The sequence below is a fragment of the Triticum aestivum genome, chromosome 7A (genome assembly GCF_018294505.1).
Source record: "Triticum aestivum cultivar Chinese Spring chromosome 7A, IWGSC CS RefSeq v2.1, whole genome shotgun sequence".
Lineage (NCBI taxonomy): Eukaryota > Viridiplantae > Streptophyta > Magnoliopsida > Poales > Poaceae > Triticum > Triticum aestivum.
This window is the reverse complement of record NC_057812.1, coordinates 517,165,172-517,186,125: the sequence shown is the minus strand read 5'-3', so window position 1 is coordinate 517,186,125 and position 20,954 is coordinate 517,165,172.

Here is a 20,954-nt window from a genome sequence, read left to right as displayed (position 1 = left end):
CACATTTTGCAACGATAATATGAATGTTGGAATTTTAAAAAAAATTATATTTGTTCACCCAAGATGAAGGAGAAAAGTAAATTAAAATACATTTGATGTAACATTAGAAATAATGGTAAATAGACCAATTTTTAGGAAGTTAAATATTAATTAATATCTAGTTCCACCTCCCATCATACTAGCCCGTGCAATCGCACGGGTCGACGACTAGTGCATCTAGTTCATCGTGATCGGAATTACATATATAATTTTTGGCCTTGTCAAGGAGAAAGTATCACTCTAGCTTGGGGGATGCTGAAGTCAATGTTATATTCATGCCCCAATCATGAGCTCTCAAGAGAAATTATTATCCAGAATTTTTATGCTCGGCTTTCTCATAATGATCGATCCATGCTTGATACTTCTTGTGATGATTCTTTTATGAAGAATACTATTGAATTCCGGTGGGATCTTTTAGAAAGAATTAAACACAGCTCTGAAGATTGGGAACTCGACAAAGGTAAAAAGTCAGGTATTGAGTTTAAATATGATTGTGTTAATCTTTTATGGATACCGATGCTTTTCAAAAGTTTAGCACTAAATATGGATTTGACTCTGAGATAGTAGCCTCCTTTTGTGAATCATTTGCTACTCATGTTGATCTCCCTAAAGAGAAGTGGTTTAAATATCACCCACCTATTAAAGAAGAAATTAAAGAACCGGTATTAGCTAAGGAAGAAACTATACTTTATAATGTTGATCCAGTTGTTCCTACTGCTTATACTGAGAAACCACCTTTTCCTGTTAGGATAAAGGAACATGCTAAAGTTTCATCTGTGGTCAACAAAAGTTATATTAGAACACCTAAACCTGATGAACAGATCAAAGTAGAACCTAGTGTTGCTATGGTCAAACATCTCCTGGAAGAAAATATAGATGGGCATGTTATTTACTTCTGCAATGAAGCTACTAGAATAGCCAAACCTAATAAAGAGGAAAAACATATACCCATTGTGGGCATGCCTGTTGTCTCAGTTAAAATAGGAGATCACTGTTATCATGGTTTATGTGACATAGGTGCTAGCGTGAGTGCTATTCCCTTTAGCTTATATCAAGAAATTATGAATGACATAGCACCCGCTGAAATAGAAGAAATAGATGCCACTATTAAACTTGCTAATAGAGACACCATCACACCACTTGGGATTGTTAGAGACGTTGAAGTTTTGTGTGGGAAAATAAAATACCCTACTGATTTTCTTGTTCTTGGTTCCTCACAAGATGACTTTTGTCCCATATTCTTTGGTAGACCTTTCTTGAACACCATAATGCTAAGATAGATTGTGAGAAACAAACTGTCGGTGTTAGTTTTGGTGATGAGTCTCATGAGTTTAATTTTTCCAAGTTTAGTAGAAAGCATCATGAATAAGAATTGCCTAGTAAGGATGAAATAATTGGTCTTGCTTCTATTGTTGTGCCACCTACTGATCCACTAGAACAATATTTGCTAGGCCATGAAAATGATTTACATATGCATGAAAGAAATGAAATAGATAAGGTGTTCTTTGAACAACGTCCTCGGCTTAAACACAATTTGCCTATTGAAACTCTAGGAGGTCCTCCTCCACCTAAAGGTGATCCTGTGTTTTAATTAAAACAATTGCCAGACATTTGAAATATGCTTATCTTGATGAAAAGAAGATATATCCTATTATTATTAGTGCTAACCTTTCAGAACAAGAAGAAGAAAGATTATTGAAAGTTTTAAGGAAGCACCGAGCTGCTATTGGATATACTCTTGGTGATCTAAAGTGTCATGGAATTTACATGGCAGATGTCATAGTGCAAGGACTTAGTCGTGGAGCCATCACAACTAGGTTAGCATTAAGGAGTTAATCGGGACAAAGGACACAAAGTTTACCCAGGTTCGTCCCCTCTCAACGAGGTAAAAGCCTACTCCTGCTTTGTGTTGTATTGCTAGGGTTTCGATTACCAGGGAGCAAATACGCTTGACCAAGCTCTTGATTGTATGTTACCTGCCCTAAACCGCCGCCGAGTCTTCCCTTTATATACACAGGTTAACGCCTGATGGCTCACGAAGTCCCGGCCGGCTCATACACAACGTGTCCGGCCCGGTGACTAAATACACTTTCCTTATAATACAAGTTATACATACATGGCGGTTCATCCTCTTGGGCCTCAAGTCGCCACTAGGTCTTGGGCCGCTAACAGGCTCGTATGACCCACCATCTTCATAGCTAAGCCTCCAGGGGTATGACCCGGCCCCTCCTGGGCGGTTCATACCCAATAGTCATATCCCCAACATTAGGCCCCAGGTTGACTTGAACTTCTTCATGTCAATCTTCAACAGTCTTGTCAAAATGTTTGCACCACTTATTGAGAAATCTTGCCGTAACCTGCCATGACGTCAGCTCGCAGAATCTTCTTAAACCAACGTGACGTCACTTCACATTAATTTTGTATGCGGTTCAGAACATCTTAATTGATCCTTATCTTAATAACCACCCTGAAAATCGAGGCGTCCATATAGCCACATGATGGTTTCAGACTCCTCGATTCTCGTGCATGCCTTGTATCCGCCCCCTTATAAATAGGGACATGGGTCTTTATCATTTTCACCCCTTCCTCCATCTTCCTCGCGTCTCTTCTGTTGCTCGAGCTCCGCCGCCGCGACCTTCGACCGCTGCACCGACCCAGGCCATTGCATCGACCTGATTGGATCAGAAACTCTGGCGTGCCACCGCTGATCCTCATCTTCTGTAAGTTCACCTTTCTTTCTATCTCAGATCTGTGTTTAGGGTTTGGATAGTTCATCGGTGTTCTTTCTGTTCTTCCCTGTTTCTTTCAAATCCAGTGGCTTTTAATCTGGATAGGCTACGAACCTTGCGCGGAAGTAGTCTTATTATTCCTTTTTATTATTAGAGTAACATCTCCCCATAAAAGATCTCATTGAAAAATCCACACTTTCCACTGTCGCCACCTTAGGTTTAGAATTTTACTATCTTTTCTGAACTTCCATAGATCCAAAATTATAACTTCAGCTTGTGAAATATGTTTATCCACCACTTAGCAAATTTTTCATTTGATAGATCTGAATCACCAAAAACTGCCATGGCGGCTGATGACCCACAAGTATAGGGGATGTATCGTAGTCCTTTCGATAAGTAAGAGTGTCGAACCCAACGAGGAGCAGAAGGAAATGATAAGCGGTTTTCAGCAAGGTATTCTCTGCAAGTACTGAAATAAGTGGTAATAGATAGTTTTGTGACAGGATAAATTGTAACGAGCAACAAGTAACAAAAGTAAATAAAGTGCAGCAAGGTGGCCCAATCCTTTTGTAGAAAAGGACAAGCCGGAACAAACTCTTATAATAGGAAAAGCGCTCCCGAGGACACATGGGAATATCGTCAAGCTAGTTTTCACCACGTTCATATGATTCACGTTCGATACTTTGATAATTTGATATGTGGGTGGACCGGTGCTTGGGTGCTATTCTTACTTGAACAAGCATCCCACTTATGATTAACCTCTATTGCAAGCATCCGCAACTACAACAAAAGTATTAAGGTAAACCTAACCATAGCATGAAACATATGGATCCAAATCAGCCCCTTACGAAGCAACGCATAAACTAGGGTTTAAGCTTCTGTCACTCTAGCAACCCATCATCTACTTATTACTTCCCAATGCCTTCCTCTAGGCCCAAATAATGGTGAAGTGTTATGTAGTCGACGTTCACATAACACCACTAGAGGCTAGACAACATACATCTTATCAAAATATCAAACGAATACCAAATTCACATGACTACTCATAGCAAGACTTCTCACTTGTCCTCAGGAACAAACGTAATTACTCACAAAGCATATTCATGTTCATAATCAGAGGGGTAATAATATGCATATAGGATCTAAACATATGATCTTCCACCAATTAAACCAACTAGCATCAACTACAAGGAGTAATCAACACTACTAGCAACCTACTAGCACCAATCCGGACTTTGAGACAAGAATTGGATGCAAGAGATGAACTAGGGTTTGGAGATGAGATGGTGCTGGTGAAGATGTTGATGGAGATTGCCCTCTCCCGGTGAGAGGAGCATTGGTGATGATGATGGTGATGATTTCCCCCTCCCAGAGGGAAGTTTCCCCGGTAGAATAGCTCTGCCGGAGCTCTAGATTGGATCCGCGAAGGTTCCGCCTCGTGGCGGCAAAGTCTCATCTCGAAAAGTTCCTTGTTATTTTTTTCTCATCGAAAGACCTCATATAGGAGAAGATGGGCATCGGAGAGCCGCCAGGGGCCCCACGGGGTAGGGGGCGCGCCCTAGGGGGGCGCCCCCACCCTCGTGAGAAGGGTGTGGGCCCCTGGCCCTCATCTTTGGCGTGGATTTTTCTTTATTTCTTTTAAGACATTCCGTGGAGTTTCAGGACTTTTGGAGTTGCACAGAATAGGTCTCTAATATTTGCTCCTTTTCCAGACCAGAATTCCAACTGCCGGCATTCTCCCTCCTTGTGTAAACCTTGTAAAATAAGAGAGAATAGCCATAAGTATTGTAACATAAAGTGAAATATCAGTCCATAATGCGATAAATATCGATATAAAAGCATGATGCAAAATGGACGTATCAACTCCCCCAAGCTTAGACCTCGCTTGTCCTCAAGCGAAAAGCCGATAACAATAAATATGTCCCCATGTTTAGAGGTAGAGGCGTCGATAAAAATAAAATACGGACATGAAGGCATCATGATTATTCTCATAACAGCAACATATATAGATTTTGCCATATGATTACTTATGTTCAAGTGATGATCTATTCACAATGCAAAAGTATAAATCATAAACCTTATTGGGCTCCGACAAACTATAATCTCAGTCATTGAAGCAATTACAATTTATCATAACATCGGAAAGAGTCTATGTCAGAGCTAAAAAGCAAGTCCACATACTCAACTATCATTTAGTCCTCCATAATTGCTAACACTCACGCGATACTTGTGGTTACGGAGTTTTAATCGGACATAGAGAAAGATAGGAGCCTATAGTTTTGCCCCACAACCTTTTACCTCAAGGGTAATGTCAACAATAATGGTTCATGCTCCCCTGCATCCAATTAGATATATATATATCATGTTCTTTCCAACATGCTGAGCTTACCAAAGGATAAAATAAAAAAGAAAAGGTGAAGATCACCCTGACTCTTGCATAAGGTAGAAGATAATAATAAAGGATAGGCCCTTTGTAGAGGGAAGCAGAGGTTGCCATGCACTTTTATGGTTGGATATATAAAATCTCAATGCGAAAGAACGTCACTTTATATTGCCCCTTGTGATATGAACCTTTATTATGCAGTCCGTCGCTTTTATTACTTCCACATCACAAGATCGTATAAAGCTTATTTCTCCCACACCAATCAATCATACGTATTTAGAGCAATTTTTATTGCTTCACACCGATGACAACTTACTTGAAGGATCTTACTCAATCCATAGGTAGATATGGTGGACTCTCATGGCAAAACTGGTTTAAGGGTATTTGGAAGCACAAGTAGTATTTCTACTTGGTGCTGAGAATTTGGCTAGCATGAGGGGGAAAGGCAAGCTCAACAAGTTAGAGAATCCATGACAACATACTTTATCTCAGATATAAGAAATACACAACTCATTACATTGTCTTCCTTGTCCAACATCAACTCTTTAGCATGTCATATTTTAATGAGTGCTCCCAATCATAAAAGATGTCAATGATAATATATCTATATGTGAAAACCTCTCTTTCATTATTACTTCCTATTAATTGCAACAATGACCAATGCTATGTCTGCCAACTCCCAACAACTTTTAATCATCATACTCTTTCTATGTGAAGTCATTACTCTCAATAAGATCAATATGAACCTTTTGTTTCTTTTTATTCTTTTCTCTTTTCTTTTATTCACCCAAGATCATGGCAAAATAATCAAGCCCTTGACTCAACACTAATCTTTATTATATATAGCTCACGGACTCGATTACATAGAGAGATCATAAAGCAAAACTCAAAACTAGATCATGCCATAAACTTTATTCTACTGGATCAAGATATTATCAAAAGGATCGAACTAAGAAAAATGGTAAAGATAAGAGTTGTGGTTGTGATACGATACCGGGGCACCTCCCCCAAGCTTGGCAGTTGCCAAGGGGAGTGCCCATACCCATGGATTATGTCTCCTTTGTCGGTGAAGAAGCTGGTGGTGATGTTGGCTTAGTTGATGGCTTAGGCTTCTCCCTTAATTTGTGCTTGAGGACGGCATTTTGATCCCTCAGATCATCAATCTCCCACTCCAGGGTTAATATCTTTTTGCATAGGTCCTGCTTATTTTCCTGCAAAAGACGAAAATGGATAAACTCGAACTTGGGTTTCTTTACCCTATCAGGGAGACTTGACTTTTTGAACTCCACGTGCATGTCCCCATGTTGAGGTAATGGTGCTTCATATTCATCTGAGCCTGTCTCCTCCTTCCCTTTGGGTTCATATTCCTCTTCTTCCTCCGTGGTCCATCCATCATGTTCCACATCTCCATAGACCTTTGGATTTGCTAAGTAATCATCCACATAGCTTTCTCCTTCCGAATCCTGGGAAGAAATGTTGATTTAATCTGCAACGGGATAGCTCGAAACGAAAACAGAGGATAATTGCGTGATACGGGAGTCAAAACCTTCAGGAGAATATATAATGAATTTTTACCAACCAAAATACGTAACTTGCAAGAAAACGTAGTCCGGAAGGCACACGACATGCTCACGAGGTAGGGGGCGCGCCCAGGGGGGTAGGGCGCGCCCGCCACCCTCGTGGGGCCCTCGTGTCCTTCCCGGACTGCTACTTATTTTTCTATTTTTCTAAATATTCCAAAACGGAGAAATATTGCCTTAAAAATTGTTTTGGAGTCGGTTTACTTACTGTACCACATACATATTCCTTTTCGGAGTCTGAAACGTTCCAGAAAGTGTCTCTTATGTATTCCTTCGGGGTTACGGTTTCAATAATATTGGTTTCAACATTTATGGGATTACCTGAGATATAATATTTAATTCTTTGACCGTTTACCACCTTCGGATTTGTGCCCTCGAAGTTGTTGATTTTTATGGCACCGGAACGATAGACGTCTTCGATAACATAGGGGTCTTCCCATTTAGAGAGAAGTTTTCCTGCAAAAAATCTTAAACGAGAGTTGTATAGCAATACATAATCACCTACATTAAACTCACGCTTTTGTATCCTTTTGTCATGCCATCTTTTAACTTTTTCTTTAAACAACTTGGCATTTTCATAAGCTTGGGTTCTCCATTCATCAAGTGAGCTAATATCAAATAACCTCTTCTCACCGGCAAGTTTAAAATCATAGTTAAGCTCTTTAATAGCCCAATATGCCTTATGTTCTAGTTCGAGAGGTAAGTGACATGCTTTTCCATAGACCATTTTATACGGAGACATACCCATAGGATTTTTGTATGCAGTTCTATAAGCCCATAATGCATCAGCAAGTTTCTTAGACCAATTCTTTCTAGACCTATTAACAGTCTTTTGCAAAATTAATTTGAGCTCTCTATTGCTCAACTCTACTTGACCACTAGACTGTGGGTGATAAGGAGATGCAATCTATGATTAACATCATATTTAGCAAGCATTTTACGGAAAGCACCATGAATAAAGTGTGAACCACCATCAGTCATTAAATATCTAGGGACTCCAAACCTCGGGAAAATAACATCCTTAAGCATTTTAATAGAAGTGTTATGATCAACACTACTAGTTGGAATAGCTTCTACCCACTTAGTAACATAATCAACAGCAACTAGAATATGTGTGTATCCATTAGAGGCAGGAAAAGGTCCCATATAATCAAAACCCCAAACATCAAATGGTTCAATAACAAGTGAATAATTCATAGGCATTTCTTGACGTCTACTAATATTACCAATTCTTTGACATTCACCACAAGACAAGACAAACTTATGGGCATCCTTGAAGAGAGTAGGCCAATAAAAACCAGATTGCAATACCTTATGTGCAGTTCTATCTCTAGCGTGGTGTCCTCCATAAGACTCGGAATGACACTTGCGTAGGATCTGTTCCTGTTCATTCTCAGGTACACAATGTCTAATAACACCATCTAATCCTTCTTTATAAAGATGTAGGTCATCCCAAAAGTAATGTCTTAAATCATAGAAGAACTTTTTCTTTTGCTGGTACGTGAAGCTAGGCGGTATAAATTTAGCAACAATATAATTAGCATAATCAGCATACCATGGAGTACTACGAGAAGTACTTATAACATTTAATTGTTCATCAGGAAATTTATCATTAATAGGTAGTGGGTCATCAAGAATATTTTCTAACCTAGACAGGTTGTCTGCAATGGGGTTCTCAGCTCCCTTTCTATCAACAATATGCAAATCAAATTCTTGTAGCAAGAGAACCCATCTAATAAGTCTAGGTTTAGCATCTTTATTTTCCATAAGATATTTAATAGCAGCATGATCTGTTTGAACAGTTACTTTAGAATCAACAATATAAGATCTGAACTTATCACAAGCAAATACAACTGCTAAAAGCTCTTTTTCAGTAGTAGCATCATTTCTTTGAGCATTGTCTAGAGTCTTACTAGCATAATGAATAACATTTAATTTCTTATCAACTCTTTGCCCTAGAACAGCACCTACAACATAATCACTAGCATCACACATAATTTCAAAGGGTAGGTTCCAATCAGGTGGCTGAACCACAGGTGCAGTGACTAATGCTTTCTTAAGTATTTCAAATGCTTCTACACAATCATCATCAAAGACAAATGGTATATATTTTTGCAATAAATTAGTCAGAGGCTGAGAAATTTTTGAGAAGTCTTAATGAACCTTCTGTAAAATCCGGTGTGACCAAGGAAACTTCTTATACCTTTGATGTCCTTGGGACATGGCATCTTTTCAATAGCATCAACCTTGGCTTTATCAACTTCAATACCTCTTTCAGAAACTTTGCGCCCCAAGACAATACCTTCATTAACCATAAAGTGGCACTTTTCCCAATTCAAGACAAGATTAGTTTCTTCACATCTCTGCAAAACTCGATCAAGAATGCTCAAGCAATCATCAAAAGAGGAACCATAGACGGAAAAGTGGTCCATGAAAACCTCACAAATCTTTTCACAAAAGTCAGAGAATATAGCCATCATGCATCTTTGAAAGGTAGCAGGTGCATTACATAAGCCAAAAGGCATACGTCTATAAGCAAAAGTACCAAAAGGGCATGTAAAAGTAGTCTTTGATTGATCTCTAGCCGACACAGGTATTTGACAGAAACCAGAATAACCATCTAGAAAGCAATAGTGTGTATGTTTGCATAATCTTTCTAGCATTTGATCAATAAAAGGTAAGGGGTAATGATCTTTCTTAGTAGCTTTATTTAATTTGCGGAAATCAATTACCATCCTATAACCTGTGATAATTCTTTGTGGAATCAATTCATCTTTATCATTAGGAACAACAGTAATACCTCCCTTCTTAGGGACACAATGGACAGGACTTACCCACTCACTATCAGCAACGGGATAGATTATACCTGCCTCTAGAAGCTTTAGTATTTCTTTTCTTACCACTTCTTTCATTTTAGGATTCAGACGTCGTTGAGGATCACGAACTGGTTTGGCATCTGCTTCCAAATTTATTTTATGTTGATATAGAGTGGGACTAATGCCCTTAAGATCATCAAGAGTATATCCAATAGCAGCAAGATGCTTCTTCAGAGTTTTCAATAATCTTTCTTCTTCATGCTCTGAAAGGTTAGCACTAATAATAACAGGATATATCTTCTTTTCGTCAAGATAAGCATATTTATGATTATCATGCAAAGGTTTAAGCTCAAACACGGGATCACCCTTGGGTGGAGGAGGATCCCCTTAAATTTCAACAGGCAAATTGTGATGCAGAATAGGTTCATGTTTAAAGAATACTTCATCAATTTCCCTTCTTTCATTCATGAACATATCATTTTCATGGTCTAGCAAATAGTGTTCTAAAGGATCACTAGGAGGTACGGCAATAGAAGCAAGACCAATAATTTCATCCTTACTAGGTAATTCTTCCTCACAATGTTGTTTACTAAATTTAGAGAAATTAAACTCATGAACCATATCATCCAAACCAACAGTAACAATATTCTTAGTGCTGTCTATGGTAGCATTGACAGTATTTAAGAAGGGTCTACCAAATATAATTGGACAAAAGCTATCTTGCGAAGAAGTAAGAACAAGAAAATCAGCAGGATATTTAGTTTTCCCACACAAGACTTCAACATCTCTAACAATTCCAATTGGTGCAATAGTATCTCTATTAGCAAGTTTAATAGTGACATCAATATCTTCTAACTCAACAGGTGCAATTTCATTGTTAATTTCTTTGTATAAGTCATGAGGTATAACACTATCACTAGCACCCATATCACATAAGCCATGATAACAATGATCTCCTATTTTAACAGAAATAACAGGCACGCCTACCACAGGTCTATGTTTATCCTTATCACAAGGTTTAGCAATTCTAGCAGTTTCACCTTCGAACTGAATAACATGCCCATCAATATTATCAGACAAGAGATCTTTAACAATAGCAATATTAGGTTCTAATTTAACTTGCTTAGGAGGTGTATAAGTTCTAATATTGCTTTTACAAACAACAGTTGAAGCTTTAGCAGGATCCTTTATTCTAACAAGGAAAGGTGGTTTCTCAATATAAGAAGTAGGAACAATAGGATCATTATAAGTGACAGTCTTTTCTTCAACTTTAATAGGTGTAGCTACTTTTACTTCTATGGGAGGATGATATTTAAACCACTTCTCCTTAGGGAGATCAACATAAGTAGCAAAAGATTCACAGAAAGAAGCTACTATCTCAGAGTCAAGTCCATATTTAGTGCTAAACTTACGGAAAATATCGATATCCATAAAAGATTTAACAAAATCAAACTTAGGTGTCATACCTGACTCCTTACCTTCGTCGAGGTACCAATCTTTTGTTGAGGAATTAGCGACAGTGGGAGAGGCTCCCACTGACTTTGTATTACTCACAACATAACAGTTACAAGTGTGTTACAATGGGTTTTAGGCCCCCCGGCCGTAAGTGTTGCAGAAGCAAAACTAGCTGTCCAAATTTACAATGAAGTCAGAGAGAAAAGGATGAACTTTCTCAGGACAGTTATGAATCACCAAACCCAACAGAAGTTTGAACCTAGCCAACCATGCCACGAACGAGCGCGGGATCCCCCTGAAATGTTGGTTGTTTCTTTCCATCCACAGGCTCCAAGCAGCAAGCAGGAAGATATCCATGAAAAGCAGCCGACGCCAGCTCTCTCTCCCAGCATGCAAGATGGCTAGCCTATTGGTTCCTCCTGGCCAGGTCAGACCAACCTTACTCCAGCATTGTTTGGCAAAAGGGCACTCAAAGAAGAGATGTTCCACGGTTTCCTCTGGCGGGGTTTGGTAGAGCATGCAAGTGTAGTTGCCCCCGGCTACAGCAAAGTGCCGCCTCTTCAGCATGTTCCTGGTGTTCAAACGATCGACCATAAGCAGCCACCCAAACATCTTGAACTTGATCGGGCATTTGGCTTTCCATAGCCAACCAAAGGCCTCATCAGCTTTCACCTGCTTGAAACAGTGGTTGTAGTACTTCTTTGACGAATAACGTCCTAGTTCACAGACCCAAACGTCGGGCGAACCGTATTCCAGACAAACATGCGAGGACCCTTGCTGTATCTCTCTTATCTCCTCCCTAGCCTGGGCCGAAAGAGGCAGACTGAAGATCATGGCTGGATCAGTGGTCCTGAGAACCCTAGCAACGGAGTCATCCTCGTTCGGAGCATAAGAGAAGGCTCGCGGATGCGTGTCCATCAGTGCGGAGCTAGTGTCACTAAACCAGACATCTTTCCAAAACAAAGAGCTGCATCCATCCCCGGGGATGACCCTGGCGACCCCACGGAAGGTTCCACTGAGCTGCATTACGTCTTTCCACCAGAAGGAACCCATTAGCTCAGTGGCGTGCGGCACCTTGTTCGGGTAGTACGCCTCCCAGACTAGCTGAACCCAGGGCACATCCTCATGATTGTAGAACTTGAATAAGTACTTTAGGAGAAGCGCGGCATTTTGTATCTTGATATCAATAACACCGAGGCCACCACACCATTCGGGTCGACAGACAAGCTCCCAGGCAGCAAGGGAGTTGGCTTTGATCCCATCGATAGAATTTTTTGCCCAGAGGCAGTAGCGGCGCAGTTTGTCAAGGTGCTCAACCACTTTAGGGTGCAGCTTGATCGTGCACATTGCATAGATCAGCATGGAGGTGATCACCGAATTAACCAGCGTCAATTTGGCCCCCGACGACATCAGCGATAGGGCAGTGGATGTTTTCCTCTCAACCGAGTGTACCAATGGCATGAGATCAAGAACACTTGGCCTAGTCGTCCCCATGGGGAGACCAAGGTAAGTGAACGACAGGGTGCCAACAGAGCAGCCAAACACCCCGGCCAACCCACTAGCATGCTGGTGATCGGCATTAATGGGTATGAGGGTCAATTTATGGATGTTGATCTTGAGTCCCACCGAGGCCGCATAATCCTCCAAAATAAGTTTCATGCGGGCGGCCTGTGTGGGACAAGCTTGCATAACCAGGATTGTGTCGTCAGCGTATTGCACCACCGGGAAGTCACCCGCATTTTCACGAGGAATAGGAAGCTCCAGCAAACCCTGAGTGTACGCGTCATTGATGGCAGCTTGGAGTAGATCAGCCGCAAGGACAAAGATCATTGGTGAGAGAGGGTCACCCTGTCTCACGCCACACTTGCATTTGAATTTCCGACCAGGAACACCATTTAAGAGAACTGACGAAACTCCCGAGCCAAAGATCGTTTCCATCCAGCCTAGCCACCTATCATCAAAACCCATGTGTTTCATAATATCCAGCATGGGGGCATGTTCAATCGTATCAAAGGCCTTGGCAAAATCAAGCTTAAGTAATACAATCTCTCTCCCAGACGAGTGGCATTGATGAATATATCCGTACGACCACGCGAGACAATCCTGGATGGTCCTACCTTTGATAAATCCATATTGGTTCCTGTGTATGATTTTTAGAATGAATTTCTGCAGCCGGTTCGCCAAGATCTTTGTAATGATTTTCAGACAACAATTCAGTAAGGTAATTGGTCTGAAATCATTAGCCGTTTCCGGAGAGGATATTTTTGGAATAAGGGTGATATATCCCTCACTAATGCTAGTGATGTCAAGTCCCCCAGCATGGAAAGCGTGACAGAGGTCATAGAAATCTGACTTGATGATTTGCCAGCACTTCTTAAGAAAGCAACCATTAAAACCATCCGGGCCGGGGGCTCTGTCATTCGGCATTTCCTTAACAACAACATCTATTTCATTAGTAGAGAAGGGCGCACTCAGTTGGTCCAGCCCATCAATCCTGCGGATGATCCTAGAGAGATCAAATTTCATGCTGGTAGGTTTAGAAGAACCCAAATGATCCTTGTATGTATTGAACAGGACCCCCTCTTTGCCAGCATGATCATGAATTTTGACCTCCCCAACTCTAAGAATGGCAATGGCATTGTGCCTATACCTCTCCGTGGCCAATGACTGAAAGAGCTTAGTATTTTCGTCAGCAAAGCGAAAATACCTAATAGTACATCTCTTTCGCCAGTACTCATTCTGGTATTTGAGCAGGGCCTGTAAGTGGGTTTTCAATATCTCCCTGAAGTTTGACTCCTGGACATATAAAGGTCGTTTGTCCTCAAGGGTGTCAATGATGGCCAGAGTCTCATTACTGTTTTGAATCAGAACTTTGAGTTTCGAGACACCCTTGCTCCATCGCTTGAGATTATATCTCAAGTTTTTTAGTTTTTTACATATTCGCGCCGCGGCATTGGGTGCGTGACATGTTTTAGACCATGAGCTAGCAACAACCTCCATGAACCCATCATGATTAGTCCAGAAATTCTCAAACCGGAAAAGCTTGGATCGGGGGACACTTGATTCAATTGTGACCACGCACGGAATGTGATCGGACACTGGTTTTCCCAGAGGCAGGACCATTGTGTTTGGATAGGAGGTGGTCCAACAAGAGGATGAGAAGAACCAATCCAACTGTTCGAGCAGAGGATCATCCTGCATATTACTCCAAGTAAATGCTTGGCCTTTCACAGGTAATTCCATGAGTGATTGTGCACGGATGAGCTCGTTAAATAACAACATGTCCGCAGCATCACCCCCAGGTTTGTTTCTGTTATTCGTGGATCGAATAAAGTTGAAGTGGCCAAGAATTAGCCAATTTTCATCGTCAGGGATATTCAAATCAAAAAGCCAGTTTGTAAAATCCACTCTACGCTGACCAGAGCAGGGGCCATAGACATTAACCAGCTTCCACGAGTCATTCGACTGCGTGGCCACAAAAGAAATCCCAATGGCAAAAGAATCCACAAGCCAAGACGTGCCCGTAAACACAGTACTATTCCAAATGACAATGATGCCACCAGAGGCACCCACTGATGGCGCAAAAACAAATTTATCGAAGCGCTTAGGGCAGAAAGTCTTAATAAAGGCAAGATCGAAGGATTCACGTTTAGTTTCCTGGATACATAGCACAGAACAACCGCTAGTATCGATCGCATTCCTAATAGCCAAAAGTTTTGCATCAGAGTTTATGCCTCTGATGTTCCACGAGAGCACATTCCACAATTTATTCATCGGAAGGGAAGACTTCAGTCTTCATCCGCTCCCGACGAGCGCTGGTCAGCTTCTCACGGGAGAGGGCTTCAGGGGCAATTCCACAATTGCTTCCCATCCGTTGAAGATCCTCGATCGGAGTTGGTGGGGGACAGGCAGCATTGGGCACCTGCACAGGAGCAGCAGCCAAAGAAACATCATTGACAAAAGGAATCTCACGTGGTTTCACCCGTGACTTGGAATGCATTGTGTCTGTATCATGGTTGATTTTGAAACCGTCATACTTGTTGGATCGATTGCTCCGTCTGACAGTAGTGGTGTCCAAAGGCACTAACACATTGCGGTGTTGAGTAGCCACAGAAGAGGATGCAAGCACCTGAAGTGCAGTAGGCTGGTCTGATGAAGGCACTATCAGAGATTCTACCTCTGCCGGGACGAGCTGCGTGACCGCCTTGAGGCCAGGAGAGTGTTCAGGCAAATTCCAAGTCGCAGCAGTCAACCGAGCCCTGGGTTCAGGCGATAGCATAGACGATGGAATAGCAATTGTCCCCCACTGAATTGCAGTAGCAAAGATCCTTGAGAAAATGTCAGGTTCAGGCACCATACACTCAATCCAAGCTGCAGCAGCAGCATTAAGATGATTCTGAATACTCTGAAAAGGGTTTAGGGGTAACATCACAGGAGAAGTATGTTGAAGGGTGATAGTTGGTGTATATATACGCTTGAGCATACCCCAATCCAAAGCAAGAACTCATGATCAACTGGAACCTGAAGAAAAACAGAACTTCCCCCAGCCCTGACGAACTCCAACATGGCTGCATGGTTGCCATTCACAAATCCATCAGCCAGAGCTTCCACTGCCTGAAACTCCGAATCAGATGACCAAATGTCAGATAGATTATCCTGCACATTATGCTCCGGAACCACACCATCCATGAGAGACGGACCATCATACTGAAAGAAGGTCCTGAAACTGAACCCAGTGTAAGGTGGAGGGATCACAGGCCACACGCCCCACCCATTTTCCTGAACATCCTGAGCAGGTTCCAGGGCATTCCAGGCAGCCTCATTCAAAGCATCCTGAGCCGCCATCTCATCAATTCGTGCTTTCTGCATGAGGGTGTAGTAAGGAAGCTGATATGGATGTGGAGATGCATTCAAAAGCGGGGGAACATCTTCATTACCAACCAAGTTTGGAATAGTGTTTCTACCATTCAGAACATAGACAGGCACCGACCACGAGCGAGCAAGACCTGGCAGTAAACCAACCCTGGTCACAAGACTATGCGGCACCTCAGCAACATCCTTGATATGACATTTAACAAGGATTCTAGCCTTGTTCTGTCCCGGACGGGGCTAGGCAAGCATCTTCCCAAAGTGTGAGACGGCCTTATGGACATAATGCTCAGTTTGATTGTCCATTGGAAAAGCGAGAAACATGACCCAAACTTCATATTCAAAGGCAGGCATGCGCATATTGATACTCTCATCATGTGGAACTAGGGAGAAAGTGGAATCATCAGTAAAAGCATGTGGTCCTTCTCTAATGGCAGCATCCCTACTCTCCATATCCGCAAACACAACACACCCGATCCCCAGTGGGTAAACAAAATCATCTAGCAGTTCATACTCCAAATCTCCAACGATAATGCGACAGACCTCAGCTAGCCAGAACTCCTTCTGATGATCAGGGACCGGAGGGTGGACGGAAACAATGGCATACCTATCGTGATTTAGAGGCGGATCATCCACCACCATAACTTGACGTTGGACCCGGTGAGCAGGCCCGCGATCGAAGGTGGATCCATCCGGAGCGAAGGCAAACGGGGTCACGGGGAAGTTCGCCATGGCAGATGGAGCCGAGAGCTGCGGCGGCTTGAGAGATTTCGCCGGAGTAGGAGGTGGTGGATTCTTGCTCACAGTCGATGGTGAGGGCGTGGGTGTAGAACTCGAGGAGAGCGTCGTTTCACCCGATTGGGGTTTTTGGCAGGCAGAATTGACTACACCCTGACCGGGTAGGCGTATCGTCAAGCAATGGGGGTTAGCCACGTCCGCGTGGTGTAGGATTATCTGTTTCTGTTTCCATATGCAACCCCCTTGCGGATCCCTAACAACACGGGCCATACCAACATCCACAGATTTACCAACCGCAGGTTCATCCGCAGCAGCCCGAGGCAAGATCCTCTCCGATTGTGTTAGATTTTTTATTTTCCAAGCCCAGCGAGGGAGAAAAGCACAAGTCGTAAGCTTGCGTGACTTGTGGCCTAGTCGAAAGCAGAGGGAACAGCGACGAAGCCCCGGACAAAGCCTAGTCATGTGGTCAACCGCAGAACATGCATTACACGGAAAGCCCAAAGGGTCTGGGCCCACTTTGCATGGCACATGCTTATGATCATCAGTACGTGTAGTCAAGCAGGCGCAGGCGCCAGAGTCATCTCCACAGCGCTGACAGAAAACCCTAGTGCAAAAATCATCAACATGGCCAAGACGATCACAGAGAGAACAATGCAAAAGCCTTTTGTAAATGTATTCCTTGGTGGGGACTGACGAAATTTGCACCAGAAGCTTAACATTATCATTATCATATCCGGCCTACCAGCAATCCAGAACAGAAAAAAGTTTCTCATCTGGAATAGAATCCCATAAGCCCGCAATATATCCTACCCCCTGAAAAGATGGCAACCTTCCAGGAATATCAGGAACAATAGGTAAAGGTATGGAACCAATCCGAAAAGAATCCGAAGAAACTGGAGACGAAAAACTACCAAAGGAGATCCGATCAGAAGGCTCGCCGGAATGCAAGTCCGTCGGCGGTGGAGTGAAACCCAATTTTTACAGTACTGGCAATGACGCAGGATCCAATGGTAATTTACTCTGGTTAGAAAGCCATTTAGATTTAATCGCCGGACCAGGTGAGGAAGCCAAACCAGTTAGCTCAAAATCAGCGTGCCATGAGGGGAGCCATGGACGTGAGTTCCCAGATCGATGAAGATGAAAATGACAGATAAAGTCCGACCAAATACGATCTCTTAACCCAAATATGAAATGCCCCACACGATTTGAGGCCACTGAAAATCGAAAATGTCGATCACCCAGTCGCAAAACATTGAAACCAGCCGCAAGACCTTCAATACATGACTGAAGGGCCAAACCCACCGAATCCACCGAGAGGGAAAAGGAAGCCGAGGAGAAGGAAACTTCAAGGAAGAATTTCTTGGAGCCGGGGTTGGGGAGGAAGTGGACCGTAGATCCAAACCTTGCACGCACCTGTGCCTCCACCTTGAGGCCGGGGGAGAAATCCTAGTGGAGGAGGCCATCCATTGGGGGCGTTGGGAGGAGATCCTAGGGTTAAACCCTAGAATCGCCATGGGAATCGCCTGAGGTGGGTGGAGGTGGGGGAGTCGCCATACGACCGAGACCTTAGGATGGATTTTAGAGAGGTGGTTGCCAGTGATTGCCGGAAAGGTGGACCGAGGTCCCAATCTTCAGAGTTGCGTTTAATTCTATCCAATAAATTCCATCTGAATTCAATAGTCTTCATCATAAAAGAGCCAGCACAAGAAGTATCGAGCATGGTGCGATTGTTTTCAGAAAGCCGAGCATAAAAACTTTGCATAATTATTTCTCTTGAGAGCTCATGATTGGGGCATGAATATAACATTGATTTAAGCCTCCCCCAAGCTTGAGCGATGCTTTCTCCTTCGCGAGGCCAGAAACTATATATATAATTGCGATCACGATGAACGAGATGCATAGGGTAATACTTTTGATGAAATTTCAGCTTCAATCTTTTATAGTCCCATGATCTCATATCATCACATAGCCTATACCATATCAATGCGTCTCCCTTCAAAGATAAAGGGAAGACCTTCTTCTTATCAACATCATCGGGTATACCTGCAAGCTTAAATAATCCACAAACTTCATCCACATATATTAAGTGCTCATCAGGATGCTTTGTTCCATCTCCTGTAAAAGGATTATCTAGCAGTTTTTCTATCATACCCGAAGGATACTCATAAGGAATTTCATTTTCAATAGGTTCAGTAGGTTGAGGAGCAACTCTTTTCTCTACTGGATGGGGTGAAGATACCCCGAACAAGCCCCTCAGAGAATTACTTTCCATAGTAACAAGTGACAGTAAATTTCAGCACAATATATAAATTTTTCCTTACCAAATTCCACCTACCAAAGGCGCTACACTCCCCGGCAACGGTGCCAGAAAAGAGTCTTGATGACCCACAAGTATAGGGGGTCTATCGTAGTCCTTTCGATAAGTAAGAGTGTCGAACCCAACGAGGAGCAGAAGGAAATAATAAGCGGTTTTCAGCAAGGTATTCTCTGCAAGTACTAAAATAAGTGGTAACAGATAGTTTTGTGACGGGATAAATTGTAACGAGCAACAGGTAACAAAAGTAAATAAAGTGCAACAAGGTCGCCCAATCCTTTTTGTAGCAAAGGACAAGCCGGAACAAACTCTTATAATAGGCAAAGCGCTCCCGAGGACACATGGGAATATCGTCAAGCTAGTTTTCATCACGTTCATATGATTCGCGTTCGATACTTTGATAATTTGATATGTGGGTGGACCGGTGCTTGGGTGCTGTTCTTACTTGAACAAGCATCCCACTTATGATTAACCTCTATTGCAAGCATCCGCAACTACAACAAAAGTATTAAGGTAAACCTAACCATAGCATGAAACATATGGATCCAAATCAGTCCCTCACGAAGCAACACTTAAACTAGGGTTTAAGCTTCTGTCACTCTAGCAACCCATCATGTACTTATTACTTCCCAATGTCTTCCTCTAGGCCCAAATAATGGTGAAGTGTTATGTAGTCGACGTTCACATAACACCACCAGAGGCTAGACAACATACATCTTATCAAAATATCAAAGGAATACCAAATTCACATGACTACTCATAGCAAGACTTCTCCCTTGTCCTCAGGAACGAACGTAATTACTCACAAAGCATATTCATGTTCATAATCAAAGGGGTAATAATATGCATATAGGATCTGAACATATGATCTTCCACCAATTAAACCAACTAGCATCAACTACAAGGAGTAATCAACACTACTAGCAACCTACTAGCACCAATCCCGGACTTTTAGACAAGAATTGGATGCAAGAGATGAACTAGGGTTTGGAGATGAGATGGTGCTAGTGAAGATGTTGATGGAGATTGCCCTCTCCCGATGAGAGGAGCGTTGGTGATGATGATGGTGATGATTTCCCCCTCCCAGAGGGAAGTTTCCCCGGCAGAACAGCTCTGCCGGAGCTCTAGATTGGATCTGCCAAGGTTCCGCCTCGTGGCAGCGGAGTCTCGTCCCGAAAAGTTCCTTGTTATTTTTTCTCATCGAAAGACCTCAGATAGGAGAAGATGGGCATCGGAGAGCCACCAGGGGGCCCACGAGGTAGGGGGCGCGCCCTAGGGGCGCGCGCCCCCACCCTCGTGAGAAGGGTGTGGGCCCCCTGGCCCTCATCTTTGGCGTGGATTTTTCTTTATTTCTTTTAAGATGTTCCGTGGAGTTTCAGGACTTTTGGAGTTGCGCAGAATAGGTCTCTAATATTTGCTCCTTTTCCAGACCAGAATTCCAGCTGCCGGCATTCTCCCTCCTTGTGTAAACCTTGTAAAATAAGAGAGAATAGCCATAAGTATTGTGACATAAAGTGAAATAACAGTCCATAATGTGATAAATATCGATATAAAAGCATGATGCAAAATGGACGTATGAGCGGCTTATGACATAAACCGTGACCCATTAATATCATTAGGCCCAGTTTATGTCGCCAATGTGAATACCTTCGCTCCTTAAATGTTCATCGTCTGGCTTAATGTGATAGCCTTTTACTTTTGAATCAATAGCCCTAGCATGGTCTTAAACCGGTAATGTCTTCATCTTGTAGGACTTTTTATCAAGATGGTCAAGACTGTCACCGCCTGCAACTGGGCCGTTTCCCGGGTCACCGAGAAGACTTGACAGAAGAAGTCATCCATTGGAGGGTTCCGGGTAATGAAACTCGCCTTGAGCCTGAAGATGGTGAAGCAGTGGTTTTTATGGATCACATGGACCGGAGCTTCAGCCCTTCCGGCTCAAAATTCTTCTGAGATGTATTGCACTTCTTCTAAGCTACATCCACAAGATATCGCTCCAAACTTTGTCTCAAACATCTGCAACTTCCAAGT